The 25,181-nt window shown below is 51.1% G+C and overlaps 1 protein-coding gene and 1 pseudogene across 1 annotated transcript in view; both read left to right on the top strand.

The window, feature by feature from the left end:
• The window catches only part of LOC105477754 (glutamate receptor interacting protein 2), a 114,697-nt gene that overhangs the window by 7,516 nt on the left and 82,000 nt on the right, over positions 1-25,181 (top strand). The window lies entirely within an intron of this gene.
• On the top strand, positions 771-24,384 carry LOC105477753 (inactive rhomboid protein 1-like; annotated as a pseudogene).

Here is a 25,181-nt window from a genome sequence, read left to right as displayed (position 1 = left end):
TTTTTGAGATGGAGTCTTGCTCTGTCGCCCAGGCTGGAGTGCAGTGGCTCGATCTGGGCTCACTGCAAGCTCCGCCTCCCAGGTTCACGCCATTCTCCTGCCTCAGTCTTGTGAGTAGCTGGGACTACAGGCGCCCGCCACCACGCCTGGCTAATTTTTTGTATTTTTAGTAGAGACGGGGTTTTACCGTGTTAGCCAGGATGGTCTCGATCTCCTGACCTCGTGATCTGCCCGCCTCGGCCTCCCAAAGTGCTGGGATTACAGGTGTGAGCCACTGCGCCCGGCCGCATCTAATTTTTAAAAGAGGAAGAGAAAGTGGTTTGAAAGTGCAGATGGCTCGTACCTGTGGAAGTCCCTGAAATGGGTGTGGGGGAGAGGCTGAAGAGTGTGCTGGAGCAGGGGCTGCACTGATAAGAGTGCCTGACGTAAAAAATAATGACAATAATAACAGCCAGGCGCTGGGGCGCACACCTGTAATCCCAGCGCTTTGGGAGGCTGAGGCAGTAGGACCACCTGAGGACAGGAGTTCTAGACCAGCCTGGGCAACATAAACATCATCTCTACAAAAAACACAAAAATTAGTTGGGTGTAGTGGCGCACACCTGTAGTCCCAGCTACTCAGGAGGCTGAGGTGGGAGGATCACTTGAGTCCAGGAGTTCTAGACCAGCCTGGGCAACATAGTGAGACACCATCTCTACAAAAAAATACAAAAATTAGTCGGGTGCAGTGGCGCACACCTGTAGTCCCAGCTACTGGGGAGGCTGAGGTGGGAACATTGCTTGAGCCCAGGAGTTCCAGGCTGCAGTGAACCATGATTCTGCCACTGTGCTTTGGCCTGGGTGACAGAGTGAGACTCTGTCTAATAATAATAGTAACAGCTAACCATTATTAATCGTTTACTCCATGCAGGCTAAGCGCTTTATATATTAACTATTTTAATTTTCACAACAACCCTATGAGGTAGGTACTATACTTAATCTCACTTTTCAGATGGGGAAAATGAGGCAGAAAGGTTGAGTGACTTGCCTGAGGGCACACAGCAGCTAAGGGGCAGAGCTGGGATTTGAACCCAGGCTAGAGGCTGTGCTTTGAACCACTGGGAAGTGAATGAGGGCTAAGGTTTCCATGTGGCTCCTGCAGGGTCCTTTGGATGTGCTGGTCCTGGTCCTAGAGTGGCCCTGCCCTGGCCCCAAGTGGAACTCCTCTCCCTCCCCAGGATTCACCCACGTGTCGAGTGTTGATCCCAGGAGGCTGAGTCTCAGTCTGGGACTCTCCAGACAAGCCTGCTCCCAGCCTTTGCCCTGGGTGTGGCAGCAGGTCACTGCTTCCCTACACACCTGACCCGAGTCTACTCTTCCCCCTGGGGCATCTGATCCACATCCCCAGACCCCAGGGCAGGGCTGAAGGAGGGCCAGGGCTCCTTAACTCCCAGCACAGACTGGGTCAATGTTTAGCAAGACTGAAAGAGACACTTGTTTGCTGTACTTGCTACCCTGAGAGAGGGGTAGGGACATACCAGAGTCAGAGGCAGAGAGACAGAGCACCTGTCCTGGGAGGGCTCAGAGCAGTACTTGAGGGCTGGGGAGACCAGGTCTCTTCAGGGCCATTCCAGGCACAGAGATAGGCAGGTCTAGGCCCCCAAAAGGCAGGGCTGCGTCTCGCCAGCAGAGGAGTCACAGGGAGGCAGCAACTGCAGCAAAAGGCTTTCTGCTGGTCACAGGTGGCTATGGAGGGGCTGGGGTCTTTGAGAGGGGTGAGTCCCCCACCGTCAGGGTCGTGCAAATAGAGCCTGGATGAGCTTTCATTGGGGATGTGGTTTGAAAGGTTGGGCTAGCGCGTAGCTCTCAACTATGTGGGCCTGGATGGGGGTATCTTTGTGTTGTCACAATCACAGCAGGGCTGCTGGCCTTTAGTAGGAGGGTACCAGAGATGTTACGTCTCTGGCGTAACATCTTTGGGCAGGACTGTCCTGCCCAAAGAACTCTCCACCCCAAATGCCGGTAGCATCCCTCTCGAGGAACCTCGATGCCTTTAGCCTCCAGAGCATGGGGGATGTTGCCAACCTGCAGCGCACCCGAGCTGTGAGAAGGGAGGCTGGCCTGCGCCTTGTGAACCATGGGGTGACATCATTGCTGGTTTCTCACACAAAACCTATGTTCAGGGTCATCTTGGGAGAACTGTAGGAGCCCTGGACCCACATGGTGACTGTGTCATTGGTTTGTGTGATGCCTCCTGTCCACTGGCCAGGAATGAATGAGGCTTGGTGACGCACACAGCAAATGGTGGTAAGTTGTTCTCGTCTGATTCTTGAGTTGCCAGAAGTGGGAGCCATGAGGATCAGTCATGTTTGTGGCCCAGTGGGGAGGCCCCTAGGCCTGTGTCTGAGAAGCCAGACGAGACACTGAGTCAGAGGAAGGTCGGAGTGGCTTTTGGAGCAAGTATTTATCTCAGGAATTTTTTTTCTCCATAATATAAATAATATTCTCTCAAGATGTAAGCCAAAAGCAGAGACAAATACTGTGCTCCCCAGGTTGGACTGAGGGGCAGATGGGTGTCAGGAGCTTGGCACCCGAGCTGTGCTGGGCTGAGACCCCAGCAGCTGGGGAAATCCAGGGAGGCTGGGCTGGGTTGGGGATGACATTAGTCCCCAGCAGTGTCCACATGTATGTGGCGGCACCAGGCTGGTCCTGGCCAATGGGTGTACCAGGCAGGGGTGCGACCAGTGGAGCAGGTAATACTCAAGTTAGATGGTGGCAGCATTGTGGCTCCATGTCCTTGTTCTGGGAGAAGGGCACGAGTCAGATGGTGGTAGCCTTGTGGCTCCAAGTCCTCAGTCTGGGAAGAGGATGCTAGTCACACAGCAGCAGCATTGTGGCTCCATGCTTTTGCTCTGGGAGGAGGATCCTGGCCAAGAACCAGGACCATGGGGTTTTGGGGCCAGAATTCCAAAGAACAGGGTCAAGCAAGACACTAGATGGCAGATGGGGAAATGGAGGCAGCAGCCTATTCTTGTGCTAGGCCACCACGAGGAGTCGGGGAAGAGTGGCTTGTTGGGTGCCTGGAAACCCAGAGCTTCACGTCTGACGTCGAACACCCCCGCCGGTGCTGGGAATTGGGGCTCCGAATATCTGGCCAGCTGGATTTAGTGAAAAGAGCCCAAACTGTGAGGAGAGCTAAACATGGGTTCACATCCTGGTGGGTGACCTTGGGCAAGTTCTCTCCTCTCTGAGCCCAGTTTCTTCAGTGGAGTGTGTGGGGTCGATTGTTTGAAGGGGCTTCCCAGGGCCTGATGGCCTCCCACCCTCTCTCCTTCCCCCTCTCCTTTACCAGCTGGAGACCCAGAGCCTGTCCATGCAGGTCTGCTGGCAGGAGACTCAGCCTCGGGGCTCTTTAAACTTGGACGGCACCTTGCGGGGTGGGAGCTGTGGAGCCTGTGAGCCCTGGAAGGCCCCATGGATCATCAGCCTCTCAGGCACCTACTTGTGCATGGTCCTACCTGTCATCCTTCCTCTGAACCCTACCCCAACTCTGAGCTAAGCTCAGGGACCCAGCCTGGGAGCAGCTAGGACAGGCCTGAGTGTGGAGATGGCAGAGATGCCCCTCTCTGTGGAGCTGCTGGATGCATTCGCACGGCCATTTACATTTTACTGAGCAGCCTTATTCACATTATTTAAAGTCATCCATTCAATCAGCACACTTCTTTTGGTATCTACTATGTGCTAGACATGAGAATACATAGCTGAAGTAGATAGACAAAGTCCCAGATCTCACAGAGCAGACAGATGTGGATACAGAGGCCCGAGGGGCTGCTGCTTCTTCCCTTCCTCTTGATGTGCCTCCTGGGCACCAGGTGCTCACATCTCCTCTCTCCTTTTCTTGACATCTGGTCTGCCTCAGTTTACCTACTGGGACTCATTCCTGTGTAGTCCTTGCCCTTGAATGGCTGTACCCACAGAGGGTCCTCAGGGTGCATGGCACTGGGAGATAGAGGGCCCACAGCTTTCTCTGAAATCAGGAGGTTGGAAAAGAAGGCAAGAGGCACGGTTTGGCTAATACCCCAGGCTCCCTTCCAGAAAGTTAGCTAACTTTTCCATGTGCTGAGTCTATAGAACTCTGAGGAAATATTCATTCTTTATTCCATTTGTTCTTTCATTGCATAAACCATTATTAAGCCCCTATTGCATTCTAGATACTTCTTTTACATAATTTCATTTATCTTCCCAGAAACCTGACTTAGCATAGGTCTGATTATTTCCATCTCACAATTGAGAAACTGAAGCACAGAGAGGTTAAGTCACTTGCCCAAAGATGCGCTGCTGGGAAGTGGCAGAGCAGGAATTTCAGCCTAGGAATGTCTTTCTGTCAAGCCAAGGCTCTTTCTGTGTCCCCAGGCAGCTTCCTCCTGGAAGTGTGATGCTCAAGATCATACAGGGAGTATTAATACCACGGGAGTGATGGGGCACTCAGGGAAGGAGCGTGGAATTCTGTCTGGGGCTGGGGAATTGGAGTTGATATTTGACCTGGGTTTTCAAGAGCAAGTGAGAGTTGGCCAGAAGGAAAGCAGGGAAAGGTATTTAAGGCAGAGAGGTCAGCATGTGCAAAAGCACAGAGTGGAGAGAAGTGTGCTGTGCCCACATCTGAGTGGTGTGACTGGCCTGTCAGCTGTGTGAGGTGCACATGTGGAGGGACAACTCTGCAGAGGTAGGTTGGAGCCAGATTGTTGAGGGCAGAAATAGCCACATCTGGCTCACAGGTGGGTCTTGTTTGACTCTAACAGTGGCTTAAAAAATAATCAGTTACCAGTAAGTTTTCAATGGGGGAGGACGTTCGCATGCAAAAATATAGATTTAGTGCTTTCTTTGGAAGATCAGGCAACCCTGGGTTTGCATTTTTGCTTCCCCCCCAGGGGCACATTGTCATACTCTCCACCCAGCCCCTTTATACACTTAATCACCTGCTCAGCTGGTAGAGTCCTTTGTGTTTGAGACTTTGAACTCACTCGCTAGATGAATTTGAGCTTCATCCTCATTAGGGAGTTGAAAGGTTTTCAAGCAAGAGTGACATCTTCAGAAAGCTCCTGCTGGCTATTAGAGGGAGAGAAGCAAGTGGAGGCCGGGTGACCTCTGAAATGACCATCCTTGCTATGTTAGGAATATTTGCTCAGCATTTCTGGGAGCCTTATTCATTCTCTCTCTACTCCTTGTAATAACCCCGCAAGGCCGGGCATCAGCCTTATCAGATGAGAGAAAAAGTCCAAATGCAGATGTGATGAAGAAAAGGATTGAAAAATTGGAAAATAAAAAGTAAAATGTTTTGTATAACAAAAGAAATCATTCAGAAGTTTTAAAGACAAGACACAGATGAGGAGGAGTGGTATTTACAACCTACATCCCAGATAAAGAATGATATTCTGAGTATACAAAGATCTGCAAATCAGTAAGAAAAGTAAGCATCCAGGAGCCTGGGAACAGGCCTGAGCAGGCAGTGATTAGAAGAGGAAACACAGACAGCCAGAAAGGGCTGAAAGAAGGCCAGCCTCACCTTCTCGGGGATTATCCTGTTAGCATTAGGAAAACATTCATAAAAGCCACGTGCAATATCAATTTTAATGGGAAATTTAAAAATTCATGGTGTTTAGCTGGGTGTGGTGGCTCACCCCTGTAATCCCACCACTTTGGGAGGTGAGGCAGGAGGATCACATGAACCTAGGAGTTTGAGACCAGCCGGGGTAACACAGTGAGACCTCATCTCTACAAAAAATACAAAAAGTCGCCAGGTGTGGTGGTTCATGCCTGTAGTCCCAGCTACTCGGGAGGCTGAGGCAGGAGAATGGCGGAAACCCGGGAGGCGGAGCTTGCAGTGAGCCGAGATCCGGCCACTGCACTAAGAAAGAGAGACTCCGTCTCAAAAAAAAAACCAAAAAAAACCCAAAAAAACAAAGTGTAGTCTGTAGTGTTGGTGGGATTGTGGGGGAAGTAGAGGCTGACATCTACAATAAGTGGGTAGAGCTATCATGGAGGGTAGTTTGACAGTTACCTGTCGCTATGGCAAGTGCCGACACTCTTTGACCCAGCCATTCCTTCTCCAAGTATCTACTCTAGGGAAAAACCTATCACAGACACACTATATGAATAAGGACGTTTGTTGCAGTGTTAATAAAATTTTAAAAAGGAATAAACCGACTGTCTATAGGGGATTGGCCTGAGAACTCAGTCACATTGTGCAGGTAAAAAAACCTCAAAACACATCCACGAAGAGCCTTTCTCCAACCCCTGTCTTCCACCTGCCTAGTCCCCCCGTCTCCCGTGGTAGGCAACCACTATCATCCATTTCTAGACTATCCTTCTAGAAATTTCTTCTATGCCTATAGAAGCAACTGTGAATACATTTCTTCCTTTTTACACAAAGAGTTGTGTACTATCACGCACTTCTACACTTTGCTGTTTTATCACAAGGTATATTGTACACAACGAAGAGTGATGGGTACATTCGTATTTTTTAAAGAGCAACATGAAGACATCCCCAGCGCACCCAATCCTCCAGCTAAGGAAATAGGACGTGTCCCGCACCCAGTGCTGCATAGCTCCCCAAGAAGGCTGTTCCAGTTTATGCTCCCACTTAGGATTTGTGTGAGTTTGCAAAAGGGATAAAGACTTGAGATGGCTTAGCTTGTTCAAGGAGCGGAGTGAGTAGGCGGCTTCTGTTTAGCCCCAGGCCTCTGCTCAGTGGGGTGGAGACCACAGCCTGGAGGAGAAGGATGGAGGCAGGTTTTCGGGGGCTGGGTGTGAGGGGGCCCGTCATGAGGCCCCTGTCTTGGAGGTCCCTGGATGGATAGTCCTAGAAGCTGGGAGCCAACTAGAAGCTTGCTGGGGAATCTCCTGTGTGGGAGGTGTGGGGGGGCCCTTCAAACAACCACTTTTCAACCAAATGAGCAAATGCTTCCCCTCTGTCATCCAGGGATGGTAATTTATTCTAGGGTGAAAAATGAATTCCCCCAGGAAGCTTTCCTGCTGGAGACCCTGGAGCCTTAAATTCACTGCTTGCCTTCTGTACTGACGGAACTGAGCCTCAAGATTTATATCCAGGGCTTTGTGGGCAGCTGGCTCTGGGCTGGTGGGAGTCCCGGAGGGCAGGCAGGTGGGTGCAGCTGTATTTTACAGTGAGGCTAGGCCCCAGGAGGGTGCACATCAGTGGTCTCCAGGGTCCCAGGAGAGGCCACCCAGACTGAGCCACAGAGCTCACTAAACAACTCTTGACTGAGTGCCAACAGTTTTTTGGGAACAGAGCAGTGACTAAGACCTCGGTGAACTCTGCCCTCCAGGAACTCCCAGACACAGCTAGCGGTCTCCCAAGTGGGGTGCGTGAGCCATGCCCAGGAGAGTCTCCTGAGGAGGAGGTTGGGAACAAATATGGAGAACTTCCATTTACATTTATTTTCTCTCACAGTTTAATTTGTTTCTCTTTTTGCATATGTTGTATAATGTGCATGATATACAAATATAGTAATATATGGATACTTTATGAGTCATATGGATATGTCACTGCAGAAGAATGCACATTTTTTACAGATGGAGTGCAAGACTGAAAAGGTTTGAGGAGGAGCCCTGCCTACCTGTTGGGAGTATAGTAGTTGGAAGGACCCTGAGCTGGGGTCTTGGAGGGCAAAGAGCACCTGGCATTTACTGAGCACCTACCATGTGCTGGGCACAGGCACAGCCCTTTCTGTAGAGGCCGCAATCCTGCCAAACAATGGGAGGCAGGGATGGTTAGCCCCATTTTGCAGATGAAAAGATTGAGGCCCAGAAAAAAGAAGGTTTGTTTGTTGGTTTTGTTTTGGGTTTTTTTGGAGATGGCATCTCACTCTGTCACCCACGCTGGAGTGCAGTGGCACAATCTCAGCTCACTGCAACCTCCGCCTCCCAGGTTCAAGCAATTCTCCTGCCTCAGCCTCCCTAGTAGCTGGGACTATAGGTGCCTGCTACCATGCCTGGCTAATTTTTGTATTTTTAGTAGAGACGGGGTTTCACTATGCCACTGTGTTGGCCAGGCTGGTCTCAAACTCCTGACCTCAGGTGATCCACCCACCTCAGCCTAAAAGAGAAGGGTTTTGCCTAACTTAGTGCCTGAGCTAGGATTGGACTCTCGACCTTCCTGTTGGCCAGTTTCATGGTTCCTCCTTTTTCTACATTTCTAATTTTATAAAACCACTAAGATGTTTGTTGGACATTTAAACTAGTTTTAGTAATTAAGCACAGCAACATCAATAAACAAAGACAATTGCTGTGCAATGGACCCCCTTCTGCATACAGAACTGATATGGACATATTTCTCTGGCTTCTGGCAATCTTTAAGAAAATAAATCCTCTTAAATGAAATGACTTTTTCTCAGATTAAGCATGTAATTGTTGTTAAATATAGACTATTTTGAAAATAAAGACCAAGAAGAAAATGAAAATCATCCTCCACCTGCCCCCTCCCCAGGGCCACTCTGGTATGTTTCCTTTCAGTCTTTTATCTATCATTTATTTTTTGTTGCTGTCATACCACACACATTATTTGATGTTTTGTTTTTTCTTCACCTGGCTTTACAGGATCAGTATTTCCCTGGATTATTAAAAGCCCTTGAGTTGCAGCATGCGTCATGGAGTGGTCATTCCAGGCACGGTTTATTTACTTGCTCCCCCATGGTTGGACATCAAGGTTGTCTCAGCACTGGGGTTTTTGTTTGTTTGTTTTTTTTGAGACGGAGTCTCCTCTGTCGCCCAGGCTGGAGTGCAGTGGCACGATCTCGGCTCACTGCAAGCTCCGCCTCCAGGGTTCACGCCATTCTCCTGCCTCAGCCTCCCGAGTAGCTGGGACTACAGGCGCCTGCCACCTCACCCGGCTAATTTTTTTGTATTTTTAGTAGAGACGGGGTTTCACCGTGTTAGCCAGGATGGTCTCGATCTCCTGAGATTGTGATCCACCTGCCTCGGCCTCCCGAGTAGCTGGGACTACAGGCACCCGCCACCACGCCCAGCTAATTTTTTTGTATTTTTAGTAGAGACGGGGTTTCACCGTGTTAGCCAGGATGGTCTCGATCTCCTGAGCTTGTGATCTGCCCGCCTTGGCCTCCCAAAGTGCTGGGATTACAGGCGTGAGCCACCGTGCCCAGCCAGCACTGGGCTTTTTAAATAAGGCTGCAGTAAGACTTACCTTTCCTGGGGCTGCCGTCAGCCTATCATGCAATTCATGTAGGCTTTCCCCCCGCAGATGTTATTTCTTACACTTGTCATTTTTAAGGGCCACATAATCTCCTGGAGTATGGCTATTCCTCATGTTCTAGGCCATTTATCCCTCTCCACATTCCATGAGGCCTCCCGCTTCCTCTGGGAAGTGCCCCTAACCCCAGCACCTTTGATTCAGGGAACCAGTATTCACGGCGAGGGCAGGGCTGTTGTCACCATCGCCTGAATCCAGGCATTTGCTGCCTCTCCTGCCTGCCTCCTGGCCCTGGCACCCAGCCCCGCAGATGGAGTCCTTGTTTCTCCTTTCATTCATTCATTCTACAACTGTTTAACTCATACATGCCAGTCACTAAGTGCTGGGGTACGGTAGTGAATAAGACTGAGTCTTTGTTCTTGTGGAGCAGAGAAGATGGACCAGAAATGGGACAAATAAGAGTTCACTGGGGGAAGAAGTGCTGGTTGGAGGACAGGGCAAGGGGATGAATGATAGAAGTTGATGGGGTAGTCAGGGAGGGCCTTCTAGAGGAGGTGACATTTGTGTGGGGCCCAGCCAAGGGAAGACCTGGAAGAAGAGTGGTTCAGGTGGAGGGGACCACAGGAGCAAAGGCCCTGGGGCAAGAGTGCACCTGGTGTGTTTGAAGAACAGAGGCCAGTGTGGTTGCCACACCGTGAGAAAGCCGAAGAGTGAAATGGTGTAAGGGCAGAGGGCTCAGCAGGGGTGCCAGGCCGATGGAAGAAATATGGGTTTCTTCTGAGCATCATGGGAAACCTTTATAGTGCTTTAAGCGGGGGGTGGGGGCGTATGGGGGTGGGGGGGTGGGGGGGGCTTATGTGGGACCTGATTTCTCATTCCTGAGACCTTGCACCTGCTGTCCCCTCTGACTCTGTCGTCTTTAAGCTGAAGGGACCTCCATTTCCTCATCTGTAAAATGGAATAAAAATGGTACCTTTCTGCTGGAGAGGTGGTGAGAATTAAATGAGCCAGTGTGACGGTCAGTGCCTGGTATGCAGTGGGTGCTTGGTTGAGCTAGCTGTGTATATTCCTCCTGAAGGAAGCTGGGGGGCTGAGGTTTGCTTGCTGCGCAGAGTTCACTGGAGCTGCTCTCTGGTCTCCTTCAAGCCTAGCCTGCCTCCTCCTTTCAGCTCATGCCTGTTTCCCCTGACAGTCACCCTAGGACAAGGTGGCTCTGCACAGCTGCAGTCCCTTTCCCCTCCAGCTGCCTCGGTCCCAGAAGTGGGGGCCCAATTGGCCTGTGTCTGCTCTGAACTGTCCTTTATGTGTGAAATGGGCCAATTCTACCTCCCAGAGCTATGGGGAGGCTGTGTGGGCCCCATGGGGGCTCACTAACATCAGGTTCAAAGGTATTAAATCAAATACCTTTAAAAATAATATTTTTTGTTGAAATCTCCATAATATGGCCGGGCGTGGTGGCTCATGCCTGTAATCCCAGCACTTTGGGAAGCTGAGGCAGGTGGATCACGAGGTCAGGAGTTTCAGACCAGCCTGGTCAGTATGGTGAAACCTGTCTCTACTAAAAATACAAAAATTAGCTGGGCATGGTGGCGGGCGCCTGTAGTCCCAGCTACTTGGGAGACAGGAGAATCGTTTGAACCTGGGAGGCGGAGGTTGCAATGAGCTGAGATCGTGCCACTGCACTCCAGCCTCGGCAACAGAGCGAGACTCTGTCTCAAACAACAACAACAACAACAACACCACCACCACCACCACCACCACAACTCCATAATATTTGTTTGGGGGTGTGTGAGTGCCTTGCCTCAGTCCTGGCCCCACAGGCATCCTGGAAAGAGGTGGCAGGTGGCCCCTTGGGGAAAATCGACAGCAATTGCATTTGATTCTGCACTTAATTTAATGAAAAGACCCTGTAGGGAGGCAGAGGCAGTGAGGCAGTGAGGCAGTGAGGCAGTGAGGCAGGAGTGGGCTGCCTCGCTATGGGCTGCGGGCAGGAGTGATTCCAGAGGAGATGTACGGGTGCTTCATAAGAGATTCAGATCTAGGCTCAGTGCTCTGGGATCCTCCTCTGCAGTCTGAGAGGCAGGTGTTCTAGGGCTCCCAACAGTTCTTTTTTTTTTTTTTTTTTTTTTTTTTTTTTTTGAGACGGAGTCTCGCTGTGTCGCCCAGGCTGGAGTACAGTGGCCGGATCTCAGCTCACCGCAAGCCCCACCTCCCGGGTTTACGCCATTCTCCTGCCTCAGCCTCCCGAGTAGCTGGGACTACAGGCGCCCGCCACCTCGCCCGGCTAGTTTTTTGTATTTTTTAGTAGAGACGGGGTTTCACCGTGTTAGCCAGGATGGTCTCGATCTCCTGACCTCGTGATCCGCCCGTCTCGGCCTCCCAAAGTGCTGGGATTACAGGCTTGAGCCACCGCGCCCGGCCCCAACAGTTCTAATTGCTGTGCGAGCCTGGGCAAGTCATGGCCCCTCTCTGGTCTCTGCAGCACCATTGGGCATTCTGGAGCCCCTCCTCTGCCCATAGTCCATGGTCCCAGCCTGCTGCCCACCTCCCACTGGACACGTGTTTTACAAGGATTTCCACACAGCGAAATCCTCTTCCTTGTAGCCAGCACCTCTTCCCCGAAAGTTGTTTTTCCATGTTACAGAGGAGGAAACTGAGGCTCCAAGAGGTCCACTGATATGCACAGAGTCACGCAGCAAGCATGGGGGCAGCAATGGGGTCATGTGGCCCCTTCGCAGAGTCAGGAGCCTCCACAGTGGGCTTGAAGGACACTCAGGATTTGGACGAATGGTGACTTGATTCTCCACACAGCCCCACGTGGATTCTGTTCTGTCGTGTTTTATTTTCCCTTTCAACACAGAAGGGCCAAGAGAGTTATGGGACCAGCCTGGACCCCACAGAAACTAGTGCCAGAGCAAGAATGCAGTCACCTCCTGGTCCAGCTTTTCTGTCTGGCTTGTCACAGAAGTCCCTGGGCCTCCATGACTTGAGCTGAGCTACTCCCCTCACCTGCTGTGTGACCCTGGGCAAGTGACCTGACCTCTCTGAACCAGAGTGTCTTTGTCTATAAAATGCGGATGGCAACCCACCTTTCAGGGTTGCTGGGAAGATGAGATATTGGCAAGTGGCCTAGGATAGCAACTGGCATCCATTTCCTCTTGGAAAAATTCTAATTCTAGGACTGCTGAAACTATGGAGGAAATCTGACTAGAAAGGAGACCCTCCTTTTCACAAGTTTTGGGCTTTGCTGGTGTGGCCCCTCCCAGGGTGGAGGAGGAGGGAAGGAACTTGGCGTACACTGGTGGTTGCAGATGGCAGGCAGCTAATTTATTTACCTCTTCCTAATAAATATGCATGACATATAAATAAAATATCTCACTTGTACCACTCCACCCAGATCCCGGCAGACAGTGACAGTCAGCAGCGTAGCTTAGAAGCAGGTGTCTGTGAGCATGTGGAGTCTGGCAAGGGGGTTAATGAGCTGATTATTCTTCCTTTAACCTAATTTCTTGCCACACATCCAGCAGTGCTCAGAATTCCCAGTTAGGAGGCACTGGGCTTTCCCTCCTGGCCTCCCAGCCTCCCAGCCTCCCAGCCTCCTGGCCTCCCAGCTGAGCTCTGGTCAAGGAAGGCCCCAGTAACTTGTGCTCCCCTTGGACCTGGGCAAGACTGGACTGGACTGCCCTGGGAGGTGGTGGGCCCTGATCAAGGTTGCTGTCAAAAGCGTTCCTGTTCTGGCTGGGGGTTGGACTAGGAGGCTTTCAGGACACCTCTCGAGACATCTCTTGTGATGGTTTCACCACTGAGGTGGGCCTAGGTTTGTAAACTTGCCCTGCATCTGGTTCATGCACTGGCCTCATCACAGGGCTCCCAGCCCCCCAAATCCCCCCCCCACCCGCCACTGCAGTCAGTCTCTTCTGCTGCTCTTACCCAGCTCATCCACGAGCCAGGAAACCCAGTTATAAGGCAGGGTAAGAATTCATGGAACTGCCACCCCCAGAGCCAAAAGAAAGCTGGAGAGGGGCAGGGGAGCAAGGGCAACCTATGGAGTCGGGAAGACCTGGGTTCCACTCCTGCTCAGTCACTTGCTCTGAGTCTCAGTGTCTTCCTCTGGGAAATGAATACATAGTCAGTGTCTACCTAACAGGGTTGTTGTTAAGACTTGTTCACTCATTCACTCAACAAATGTTTACTGTGCAGCTACTACGTGCCAGGCACTGCCTTAGGCCCTCAGGACACAGTGGTGAACACGACAGAGACTAGGACCTTGCCCTGATGGACCTTAAATTCTAATGGGCAAGTCAGCCAAGCACATGTCAACAAATAGATGTGCACGCTAATTAGGTCATGGAGTGAAAATAAATGAAACAGAATCAGGGGATAGAGAGGGAGGGAGACTCCTTCTCAGCTGAGATGCTTGGGGAAGACTTCCTGAATGATGAGAAGGAACCAGCCCTGCAAGGAACTGCATGCACAAATACAAAGGTCCTGAGGCGCAAACAAGCTTGGCACAAGTGAGGGTCACAGATTCCTAAAACATCCAAGCTAGAAAGACTTGGTGATTTGTGCAAAGACCCCCTTTAGATCCATCCAGATGTGCCTAAATCTTGTGGGTGGCCTCCGGTCTCACCCTGTGCCTACCTTGCAGCTGTATTTGACACTTATAGAAGAAGACAGACAACTCAATAGAAAATTGGGCTAGTGACTTGAGCAGTGATCGAAGCAGCCAGTAAATGCATGAAAAGGTGCTCAATAGCTTCTCACGTGAGGAAAATGGAAATTAAAACCACAGTGGGATACCTGCCAGGAGGACTGACATTAGAAACTTTGACAATTCCAAGTGTTTGCACATTTGTGTGGAAGTGGAGCTGTGAGACTCTCATACCCTGCAGCGGGAGTATAACTGTGGCTTTCCTGAGGAGTTCCTGAGATACGAGGAGCAACGCGTCATGCTCCCTGATCGCTATCTCTCTCGTCTCCCCTAGCCTGTCTCCCTGGCAGCTCTGCTGCTGGATTCCTTTTCCCATTACTTCTCCCCTCTCTCACAGTCTTTCCTCTGTTGCCCCACTCCTCCGCTTTGCTTCCAAGCTTGCAAACACCAGCATCCAAAACAGAGGCGAGGCCAAACTCTATCAGTTGAGCCACGACCACCTGTTCCTTGTCATGCCTTTCCAAGAAGGCAGTAGCAGGCAGGCAGTGTTAGGTTTTAAGTGGTAGAAACCCAACCCCAACTCGCCCAAGTGAGAAAGAGACCTTCAATGCTCATATCGGCTTCAGGAAGGGCTGTATCCAGGGGTTCAATGGACAACATCAGAGCTTGGTCTTCCCATCCTTCACTTCTCTCTTTCTCTGGGCTGTTGGCTTTTCTACCTTCCAGTGGACAAAGAACATGCAGATGGCGCCAGCAAAAGTCCTGGGGCTGTCTCCCATTGGACAGTGTGAGGTCACATGCTTGCCTCTCAGCCAGTCACTGTGGCCTGGAGAAAGGACTGCTCCGATTGGATAAACCTGGCTTATGCCTATCTTGGAAGCAATGTCAGCCCTGTGAACCACATGGACGCGGGTGTGGGAGGGAGACCCCCCTCTACAGTCAGTCTTACCTGCTGCTCTTACCCAACTTATCCATAAGCCAGGAAATCACACGGACAGGGGATGGGGGAGGGGGTCTCCTCAGAGCAAAATCAGGGTGCTGTTACCAAAAGGAGGTCTGAATGCTGGATGGGCAGAAACAGCTGATGTCCACTGTGGGAGCCTCAGTTTGTTTGGATGAGGAGGGTGGGGCTCCAAGAGTGTATTAGTTAGAGTTCTCCAGAGAAAGAGAACCAATAGATCCATCCACTCATCTGAACATCTATCTATCCACCCATCCGCCCGTCTGTCCATCTATCATCTATCTATCCATCCATCTATCATGTCTCTCCAGAGAGAGAGGGGGAGAGAGAGAGAGAGAGAGAGAGAGAGAGAGAGAGAGAGAGAGAGAGAGGTTGATTTAAAGGAATTGGCTCATGCAGTTGTGGAGCCGGCAGTCAGTAATCCGCAGGGCAGCCCAGGCAGGCTCAGGCAGGGTCTCTATGTTGCAGCCTTGAAAACAATTCCTTCTTCTTTAGAGAATCTCAGTCTTTGCTCTTAATTTCACTACTGGTTGCATCAGGCCCACCCACATTGTGGAGGGTAAAATGCTTTACTCAAAAGTCTGTTGATTTAAATGTAATCACATCTAAAAAATACCTTCACAGCCACAACCAAACAACTGGGCACTAAAGCCTGGGCAAGTTGTGGGTTTTGGGGTTTCTTGTTTGTTTGTTTGTTTGTTTTTGAGAAAGGATCTCATTCTGTGGTCCAGGCTGGAGTACATGGAGTACAGCGGTGCAATCTCAGCTCACTGTAGCTTCAAACTCCCGGCCTCAAGTGATCCTCCTGCCTCAGTCTCTCGAGTTGAAATTACAGGCATAGGCCACCACACTCGGCTAATTTTTTTTTTAGTTTTTGTAGAGACAAGGTCTCACTATGTTACCCAGGACTGGTCTGGAACTCCTAAGTGATCCTCCCGCCTTGGCTTCCTAAAGTGCTGGGATTACAGGTGTGCACCATCACGTCCAGCCCAGCCTGGCCAAGTAGACGCATAAACGAACCATTACGGGGAAGCAAAGGTGCTTATCCAACACCAGGAGGCAATTTAAAGATGTGTGGTCCCCTTCCCACCTGAGGCTGGGAGAAACCACTCAGGGAAGGCAGGAGACGCCATGGGGTCTTAGCAGAGGGAGAGGGAGGAGAACCTTCTAGGGCCAACAGGACTTGGCACAATGTGGTCTCCATGGACCACTTGTAAATGAGTGTTGGCTTAACACCTGCTCTGGGTGCTGGGGTGTGGAGGTGACCAGACCCAGCCCCTGCCTCATAGGGACCAACATGAAGTCCTGTGTTGGACACAGTAGTTCTCTGAGTACCCTGGCATGCGGTGACTTAGCCATCAGCCTCTATGCTGAAAGGAGAGGCTGCCAGACACTGTCACGAGAGCCACAGAGGGAACCTGTTACCCGTGTGATGGACAGCCTCACCCCACCACCCCACCCCGTGTGGCACTAGGTACAGCCCAGAGGCCAGTCCAGGAATGGCATGGAAGGATGTGGGGTTCTGTCTGCTTCTGCTGCTGCAGAGCTGTGAGCCCTGGGGAGGCTGCTCCTCTCTGCCCTGGTCTTACGGTCAATGCGATACTGGAGAAATCAACATTTGATAAGGGTTGATGGCACACCTTGTGTTCAGCCCAGAGCCAAGCTGAGGGGAATGCTTCAGAAACAGAGGCTGGGGGAGGAAGGCCACTTTGCCCCAGGCAGGTGGCAGAGCGGGTTGTGAAGGTGGGAGACTGAACGCCAGCCTGATTGGGCCTGACTCCAGGGCTGTGGCATTCTCATCTTGGTGGGAGACTGTCAGTAGAACCTGCGTTGTTGAGCTGTAGTTGCTGTTTTCAGTACCAACCATAGAAGTTACCACAATGCCTCCCACCTGTAAAGTGCTTTCCCGCCTGACAAAGTTCCTACATGCCCATCCTCCCATCCGATCACATACGAGCCCTGAAAAGTTTGCAAGAAGGTTGTCTCAGGGACATTTAAAAAAAAATTAACTTTGTTGAAGTCTAATGTATATACAATAAAACACACTCATTTTTAGTGTACAGTTTAGTACGTTTTGGCAAATGTATACATTTGTGTAGCCACCAACCCAATCAAGGTACAATTAGAACATTCCCACCAGACCTAGGCCACCACTGATCTTGCTGTTGGTATGTATTTGATTTGTGTTTAAGAGTTTCATATAAACTGAATCACAGCGTGGATATCTTTTGTCTCCGGCCTCTTTGGCTCAGCCTGTTTTGAGACCCACCCATGTGGTTGCGCGTCAGTGCCTTGTTCTTCCAGGGAGCGGGTGTACCTCAGAGCGTTCATCCATCCACTTGTTCGTGGGCATTTGTGTGGGTTCTAGTTTGGGATGCTGTGGATACAGCTGCCCTAAACACGGATATGCAAGTGTCGTGTGAATATGTGTTTCCTTTCTCTTGGCTAAATACCTAGCAGTGGGAGTGCTGGGTTGCATGCTAAGTGTGTATTTAGCTTTTTACAAGAAACTGTTAGGTTCACTTTATTGGAGAGGAAATCGAGGGCCAGAGAGAGAGAAAACAGCTGGCGTGGGTCACCACATGTGAAAATAATCCAGCTCAGACGACAGCTCTTCTACCTCGCTGTTGACTCACCTGACAAATAAGGGAGGAAAAACCCATTCCTTCATAAATTCTTTTTTTTTTTTTTTCTTTTTTTTTTCCTGAGATGGAGTCTTGCTGTGTCGCCCAGGCTGGAATGCAGTGGCACGATCTCAGTTCACTGCAACCTCTGCCTCCCAGGCTCAAGTGATTCTCCTGTTTCAGCTTCCCGAGTAGCTGGAATTATAGGTGCCTGCCGCTACGCCTGGCCAATTTTTGTATTTTTAGTAGAGATGGTGTTTCACCATGTTGGCCAGGCTGGTCTCGATCTCCTGACCTCAAGTGATCCTCCTGCCTTGGCCTCCCAACATGCTAGGATTACAGGCGTGAGCCATGGTACCCAGCCCCTTCACAAATTCTTATTAGCATCCACGTATGCACCACTTCTCTTAGTCCTCATGACAACCCTCATGATAATACCTCATGGTATTATCCCTATTTCCCAGATGAAGAACTGAGGCTCAGAGAGGTGACATGACTTGCCCACGGTCGCTAGCTGGAGGTGGTGTAGCTAAGGCTCAGACCCAGGTCTCTGTGCTCTTGGTCTTTGCAGTGCAGCAACTAAAGATGCAGGAAACACAAGACAAGCTCCCCTGGCCCTTGTCGATGACAGTGCTCATCGATCACCACAGTCCTTCCCGAAGGCTCAGCCTCAGAGGCTTTCTTAACGTGGAGCTCCACACCATGGAGATGGCAGGAAGAGAAGGGCAATGAGAGTCTGCCTCTGCTCAATCTCAGAGTCGAGGTCTGTCCTGCAAAGGAGGACCCCTCACCAGCTTGAAGGCTGAACCAGGGAGACCTTAAGCTCACATCCTCTTCACCCCACAGGCCCTGGGCAAGGATGAGGCCACTGTTCTGTTGCAAGTGAAGCCAGAGCTGAGAGGGTTTGCATCATCCTTAGCCAGCCCATTGAGGTGGGGACTATGATGACATCAGGGCAGAGGGGCACTATTTAAGCATCCACTGTGTGCCAGTGCCCTGCTAGATACTTCACAAGTGGGACCCCCAGCCTCACATGGACCTAGGGTGCATGTGAGCAACTTGGCTTAGGCCAAGGGATGAGTTGGTTTTACCTGGGCCTGGGCTGTTGTCTGTTGGTCAGTATCTTCCCAGAGGTCATGTCTGCTGGGACACCATCTGGGTGACCTTTTATCTTATTTTGATAAAGCTGTCCTGAGCAATTGAATGAGCAACCTTGAGCTGAGTCCAGAAGGAAAGGACCTTCCAGGTTGAGGCAACTGCCTGGAGGTGGGAGTGTCCAGCTTTTGATTGTAGAGGAAGCAGGGCAATGGAGCACACTAGGATGGACACTGTCATTTGACTCCACTGAGTGGCCAGGAGCCAAACCATCACTGCGTGTGCCTCTCTCTGCTTTATCTCTGTGTCTTCCTGTCTCTGCCTCTCTATCAGCCTCTGTCTTTTGCTGAATCTCTTTCTCTTGGTTGTCTGTCTTCTTTTCTTTTTCTGACTCACAAACATTTTTCGATTTCTCATCGGTTTCCTAAGAAAGAAACATGCACCATTTGTCTCTTACCCAATTCATCATGAACATCACTAGTAAAAATAATCAACACAAAATAAAACTGGCATCAACTAAAACTGTGCACAGTAAAAATAGTTATTGATCTAAAAATTGACGGACGAATCTAATCTCCATGCCAACATTAAATTCTGCCAAAATCTGACGGGAGAGAATTGGAGCCGAAGAAAATAATGGGCAAAAAAGGAACTCCACAGTGGTAGAAGTTGTCTACAACTGGTATAGGAGCTACGAGCAAAGAAATGGATTGGCCAATCAAATCCTCATTACAAACTTTAATTAGGAAAGACTTCATGAAACCTATCTCAACAAAGCGAGACTGAACGTGGAAAAACTTGAAAGTGGCCTAACTGTGCTTTTTAGAGGATGAATCAATAGTTCAAGTGGTTGATGGGGTGCATGCAGGACAGGGCTTCCTTACAGTCGTCAAAGTCGGTAAAATTCATACGTTGGTATTTGAGATGTCCTTGCTAACAGTGGGGTCAAAATGGAACCTACGGCCTGAAGAGAAGATGATGCCCGCAAGATGCTTGGCAAATGTTGCACCAGTGAGGCCATGTTTGTTGACTGGCTGGTGTTGCCCGACGGTCAGGCTGTACATGGCAGGCGAGCGCCTGTAAAATGCGTATCTGATATCCTTACTTCCTCTCTATGGTCGGTGGCTCCCCACTGCTGTAAGGATCAAGTTCAAAGTCTTCCCATGGCCCTCCGGCCCAGTGTGGCCCAGCACCAGGCCTCTCACCCTTGCCTCTCCCTGCCTTCCTTGCTCACTGGTCTTTCCATTCTTGGGGAAAAACAAGCCAAATGCGAGGCTGCGTAATGAAGTGGGTTCCAATCCAGCCTCAGTTGCTGATGAGCTGTGTAACCTTGTGCAGGTTACTTAACCTCTCTGCGGCCCAGTTCTCCATCTGTAGATGGGACTCACAGCACCCGCATCACAGTGCCGTCCTGAGGATGGACGGAGTAAATGCAGGAAAGCTTTGAGAGCCACGCCTGCCCTGTGGAAGGCTCAGCCTGTGCTGTCAGCCCACCCCACGCCCTGCCTAGTCTCTTCTATCTGCCTGGGGTCCCTGGTGTGGCCAGTTCCCACGGATCTCCAGACCTTGCCCTCAGCCTTCTGGAGCTGCTCCCTGCTACACCCTCTCACCACACCCCCGACCCACTCACTGCCTTTTATAACACAGCAGTCCTGAGCCCCACAGGGGTGGGTCCTCCCATTTCCAGCACTGGCCATGGCTGCCTGCACTTAGCAGGTGATTAACAAATCACCACCTTAGGTGGTGATGGGGTGGGGTCAAGACCCACCTGCCCAAGCCTGTCCTGGCTGATGAAGGGGCACAGCCTCCATGCAGCTGCCATCTTCTGTGACTTCTCACACAGAGCATGGGCCTGAAGCTCCCCTTTTCTCCTGCTCACCTGCTGGCCTGCCCCTCAAGCTCTGGGGAGACAGGGCGGGCCTCAGCAGATGCCCCAGCAGATGCCAGCTGCCTCCCTGATGACAGCCCCTCAGTTGCTTCCTCCCCACCCTTTTGTTAAAGGGCCCGACCTTCAGGGTGGGTTCTCTAGGCTGCCAGCCTCAGCTGTGAGATTCCAGTGACTGGCGACGAACTCCCACCCTCCTGTCCGGAGTCCCTCTGTAAGCCCAGCATGCTCCTATTAAAACGAATATCCCACAGGACAATCCTTAGAGGACTGGCATCAACTGAGGGTGGCCTGTGGGCCAGCTGCTCTGCTGGGGGCGTGCTGGGTCCCCACCTCAGGTACCACACACCACTCAAAACCAGCAATGGGTAGAGAGGTGGGGCCCACCCATTTGAGGCTGGCTTCTGGATTCCTCACCCCACGTGTGCTCAGCAGACGTCTTAGACCCCAGTGTGGCCCCAGAACCTTGTGAACTGGAATCACCTGGGGGTGGTGCAGGCATATTCAGAATGCTCATCCCAGGCCCCAGCCCAAACATAAGGAATCAGCATTGTAGGCAGTGGCACAGATGCATCTTTTTTCTCCTCTTTTACTTAAAATGATAAAATATACGTGTGAGTTTAACGTAGAGGTGCAGCGTAGAGAGTAATGAAAAGTAAACACCCTCATAACCACTCTGGTTGAGAAACAGAACATTGCCATCCCCTTAGAAGATCCCCCTACCCTGCCACATGGGCTCATCTCAAATCGTATCCCCCTTCTGCTCCCCCAGAGATACCCACCCTCCTGACCTTTTTTGAAAATCATTCTCTGGCTGTTCTTTATGGTGTTATCACCTTATGTGTATCACTGCACAGGGAAGTTTGTTTTCACCTGTTCTTGAATTTTTTATCAATGGAATAATACAGCGTATATTTTTCACTGTCCAGTCCTTTTCATTCAGCATGATGTTTTTGATATTTATCCGTTTTGTTGTATGTTGCACATTCTTTTTCATTGTTATGTAAACTTCCATTGTGGGAAGCAAGAGTCGGTGGCCAAGATGAGCTTCCGGGCAGCCGTAGCACTGATGAAAGGCCGCTCGATTAGGGACGGCACCTTGTGCCGGGCTCAGCATTGAAACTTCACTCCAACCAGCTTTCTGGCAGAGGACACGACTGATTTCCCTGATGAGCTGGATATATCCTTCTTTGCCCAGGAAGGTATCCTCCATGAAGAGCTGTCCACATACCTGGACGAAGTTTTCAAGTCCCCATCGGAGGCAGCACTCAAGGACTGGGAGAAGGCACCGGAGCAGGAGGACCTCACAAGCCCTGGACTGCAGTGAGCTTGAGCACAGCCACCTGATGCTGCTTCTGGAGCGAGGCTAGCGGAAGCAGGAGGGCGCTACAGCCTCCCAGCCCAAGGTGCGGCTCCAACAGGAGGTGGTGAGCACCGCGGGGCCGCTGCGGGGCCAGCGCATCACTGTGCCAGTGTGCAAGTTCTTCGCCCGGGAGAAGCAGCTGTATGGGCTGAGCTCACCAACCGCACCTACCACAAGCACATCGACAGTTTCATCAAGTGACAGATTGAGGACATGGACAACCACAGGCCCTTCTTCACCTACTGGCTCACCTTCATGCACTCACTTATCACCGTTCTAGCCGGGTGCATCTATGGCATCATGCCTGTGGGCTTCTCACAACATGAAATGGTGGACTCAGTGCTGTGGAACCATGGGGTCTACGAGAACGTCAAGTGTGTGCAGCAGGAGAATTTCTGGATCGGGCCCAGCTCAGAGGCCCTCATCCACCTGGGCGCCAAGTTTTCGCCCTGCGTGTGCCAGGATCCACAGGTGCACAGCTTCATTCACTCAGGGTGCGGGCCTGAGTGTGAGAAGCACTCGGCCTGCTGCGTGCACAGTGACAGGTCGGGCTGCCTGCAGACCTCGGAGGAGGAGTGCTCGTCCACGCTGGCAGTGTGGGTGACGTGGCCCATCCATCCCAGCGCCCCAGAGCTTGCCAGCCACAAGAGACAGTTTGGCTCTGTCTGCCACCAGGATCCCAGGGTATGTGATGAGCCCTCCTGGGAAGATCCCCATGAATGGCCAGAAGACATCACCAAGTGGCCGATCTGCACCAAAAACAGTGCCAGGAACCACACCAACCTTCCTCACATGGACGGTGTCATCACAGGGCGGTCCCGCTGCATTGGCACCAAGGGCAAGTGTGAGATCACCTCTCGGGAGTACTGTGACTTCGTGATGGGCTATTTCCATGAGGAGGCCACGCTCTGCTCTCAGGTGCACTGCATGGATGATGTGTGTGGGCTCCTGCCTTTCCTCAACCCTGAGGTGCCTGACCAGTTCTACTGCCTGTGGCTGTCCCTCTTCCTGCACACCAGGATCCTGCACTGCCTGGTGTCCATCTGCTTCCAAATGACAGTCCTGCAGGACCTGGAGAAGCCGGCAGGGTGACACCACATAGCCATCATCTAGCTGCTGAGTGGTGTCACTGGCAACCTGGCCAGTGCCATCTTCCTGCTGTACCGAGAAGTGGTGATTGCGGCTGGCTCCCAGTTTGGCATCCTGGCCTGACTCTTCGTGGAGCTCTTCCAGAGCTGGCAGATCCTGGAGTGGCCCTGGCATGCCTTCTTCAAGCTGCTGGCTGTGGTGCTCTTCCTCTTCACCTTTGCGCTGCTGCCCTGGATCGACAACTTTGCCCACACCTCGGGGTTCATCAGTGGCCTCTTCCTCTCCTTCGCCTTCTAGCCCTACATCAGCTTCGGCAAGTTCAATCTGTACCAGAAATGCTGCCAGATCATCATCTTTCAGGTGGTCTTCCTGGGCCTCCTGGCTGGCCTGGTGGTCCTCTTCTACTTCTATCCTGTTCGCTGTGAGTGGTGTGTTCCTCACCTGCATCCCCTTCACTGACAAGTTCTTCGAGAAGTACGAACTGGACGCTCAGCTCCAGCGAGCTGGCTGTGGGCTCCAGGGACCATGTGCTCCAGCAGGCGAGAGCCAGACACAACAACCCTGAGCCTCACAGGCTTACAGGAGTCACCTGCTCCATGTGGGGACTGGCCTGTTTCCTGAAGACAGACCTCTTGTGCCTTGTTCACGTCTGTTGAACTCCTCGTACTGCCGGGCATTTATTATACTACTTCCTGTGATAATCTTCTAACTTGTCTCTTGACGACCACCTCATGCGGCCAATAAATGGACTGGGAGCGTTTTAGAAAAAAAAAAGTTCCACTGCGTGAATATGCCACCATTGTTATTGATCTCTTCTACTGTGGTTGGACTTGCAGTTTGTTTCAATTTTTGACTTTTATGGAAAATGCTGCTGTGAATACTCTGGTGCCTAAACATGCCTGTGGTACCTAAATGCATACATTTCTGTTGAGTATATACCATCAAGTGGAATCACCAGCTCATAGGATATGCATATATTTAACAGCTTTATTGAGATATATTTTAGAATGTACATATCTTGAAATTTTAATGGATACTGTCAAACACCTTTCCACAGTAGCTGTACCACTTTACATCACCACCAGCAGTGTCTGAGAGTTCCAGTTGCTCCACATCCTCAGCAATGCTTGGTACTGTCAGACTCCTTACTTTGGTTTTGCCATGAATTTATAGTTCTATCAAGCTTCCCAGGGGATTCTCAACTCTTGCTGTGTATCAACACCACCTGGTGAGCTTTAAAAATACAGACCCTGGGACCCTGCCCAGGTTGTTCTGAGTCAGAGTCCCCTGAATCAGAGCTGGGGCACAGACATGTGCAGATTGAACAAGCTGCACTCCCCCAAACTCCCCACCGCAAGCCTCTGTTCCACCAGCTCCCCTGCCAGGTGACAGTTCAGCTTTACTTACCCCTGGTTCTCAATGACCACTTTACTTAACCTCAGGCTGTTGTTCTTCAGGCCTGAAGCCCTTCTCTGGCAGGAGCATTGGTTTCTGTCCAGCTGCTGAGATCTTGTCTGTGCCCCGGTGTCTTGGGAGGTGTGGTGTGGGTAGGGATCTGAGGGGGGGTGGGAGGCATTGGAGAGCAGCTTCACCCAGTGAAGACAGTGGCTCTGAGGGTCCCCTGGTTTCCACTGCAACCTTCATAGACTGTGCCTCAGTGACAGCCTGTAGGGAGGGAAGATCTGACGGACGCTACTTGAGAGTAATGGGTGACACCAGGATTGCCAACACAGATGCCTACGGGGCCAGGCAATGTGAGTGAGGAAGATGGGCCTGAAATAAAGCACACACATGCCCAGGCCCACACAGACACACACCTGCACGTACAGACACTCTCCTAGACACATTCTTTCTCACATACAGAAAAGCAGAGCATCCAAACCAGCCATTCTCAACAGGAGTGATATTTTTTCCCCAGGGGACATTTGGCAATCTCTGGAGACATTTTGGGTCATCACAAGTGGGGAGAGGGTGTGTGCCACTGGCATCCAGTGGCAGGGGACAGGGATGCTGTCAAACACCCTATAGCACACAGGACAGCTCCCCGCCACCACAAAGAATTTGTCTGGCCCAAAATGTCAATCCTGCCGGAGGTTGAGAAACCCTGACCTAAAAAAAGTTACATCTCTTTCAGCTCACATGAAAGTTTTGTTCATTTCAAAAGCAGAACTTCTACCTTACAGCTTTATTTTAGGTTAAATTGCACCTCAGGTCGAGCGCCAGCTTCTCACCACTGGGTAGCTCCGGTAAAAGCAGTGCCTCTTGGCTATCTGGGGAAGGCCAGTGTTATCTTTTTATTTTCAATCCACTG

This window comes from Macaca nemestrina, chromosome 2, assembly GCF_043159975.1.
Source record: "Macaca nemestrina isolate mMacNem1 chromosome 2, mMacNem.hap1, whole genome shotgun sequence".
NCBI lineage: Eukaryota > Metazoa > Chordata > Mammalia > Primates > Cercopithecidae > Macaca > Macaca nemestrina.
The sequence above is the reverse complement of the archived record's forward strand: the minus strand, read 5'-3'. Positions and strand labels throughout refer to the sequence as shown.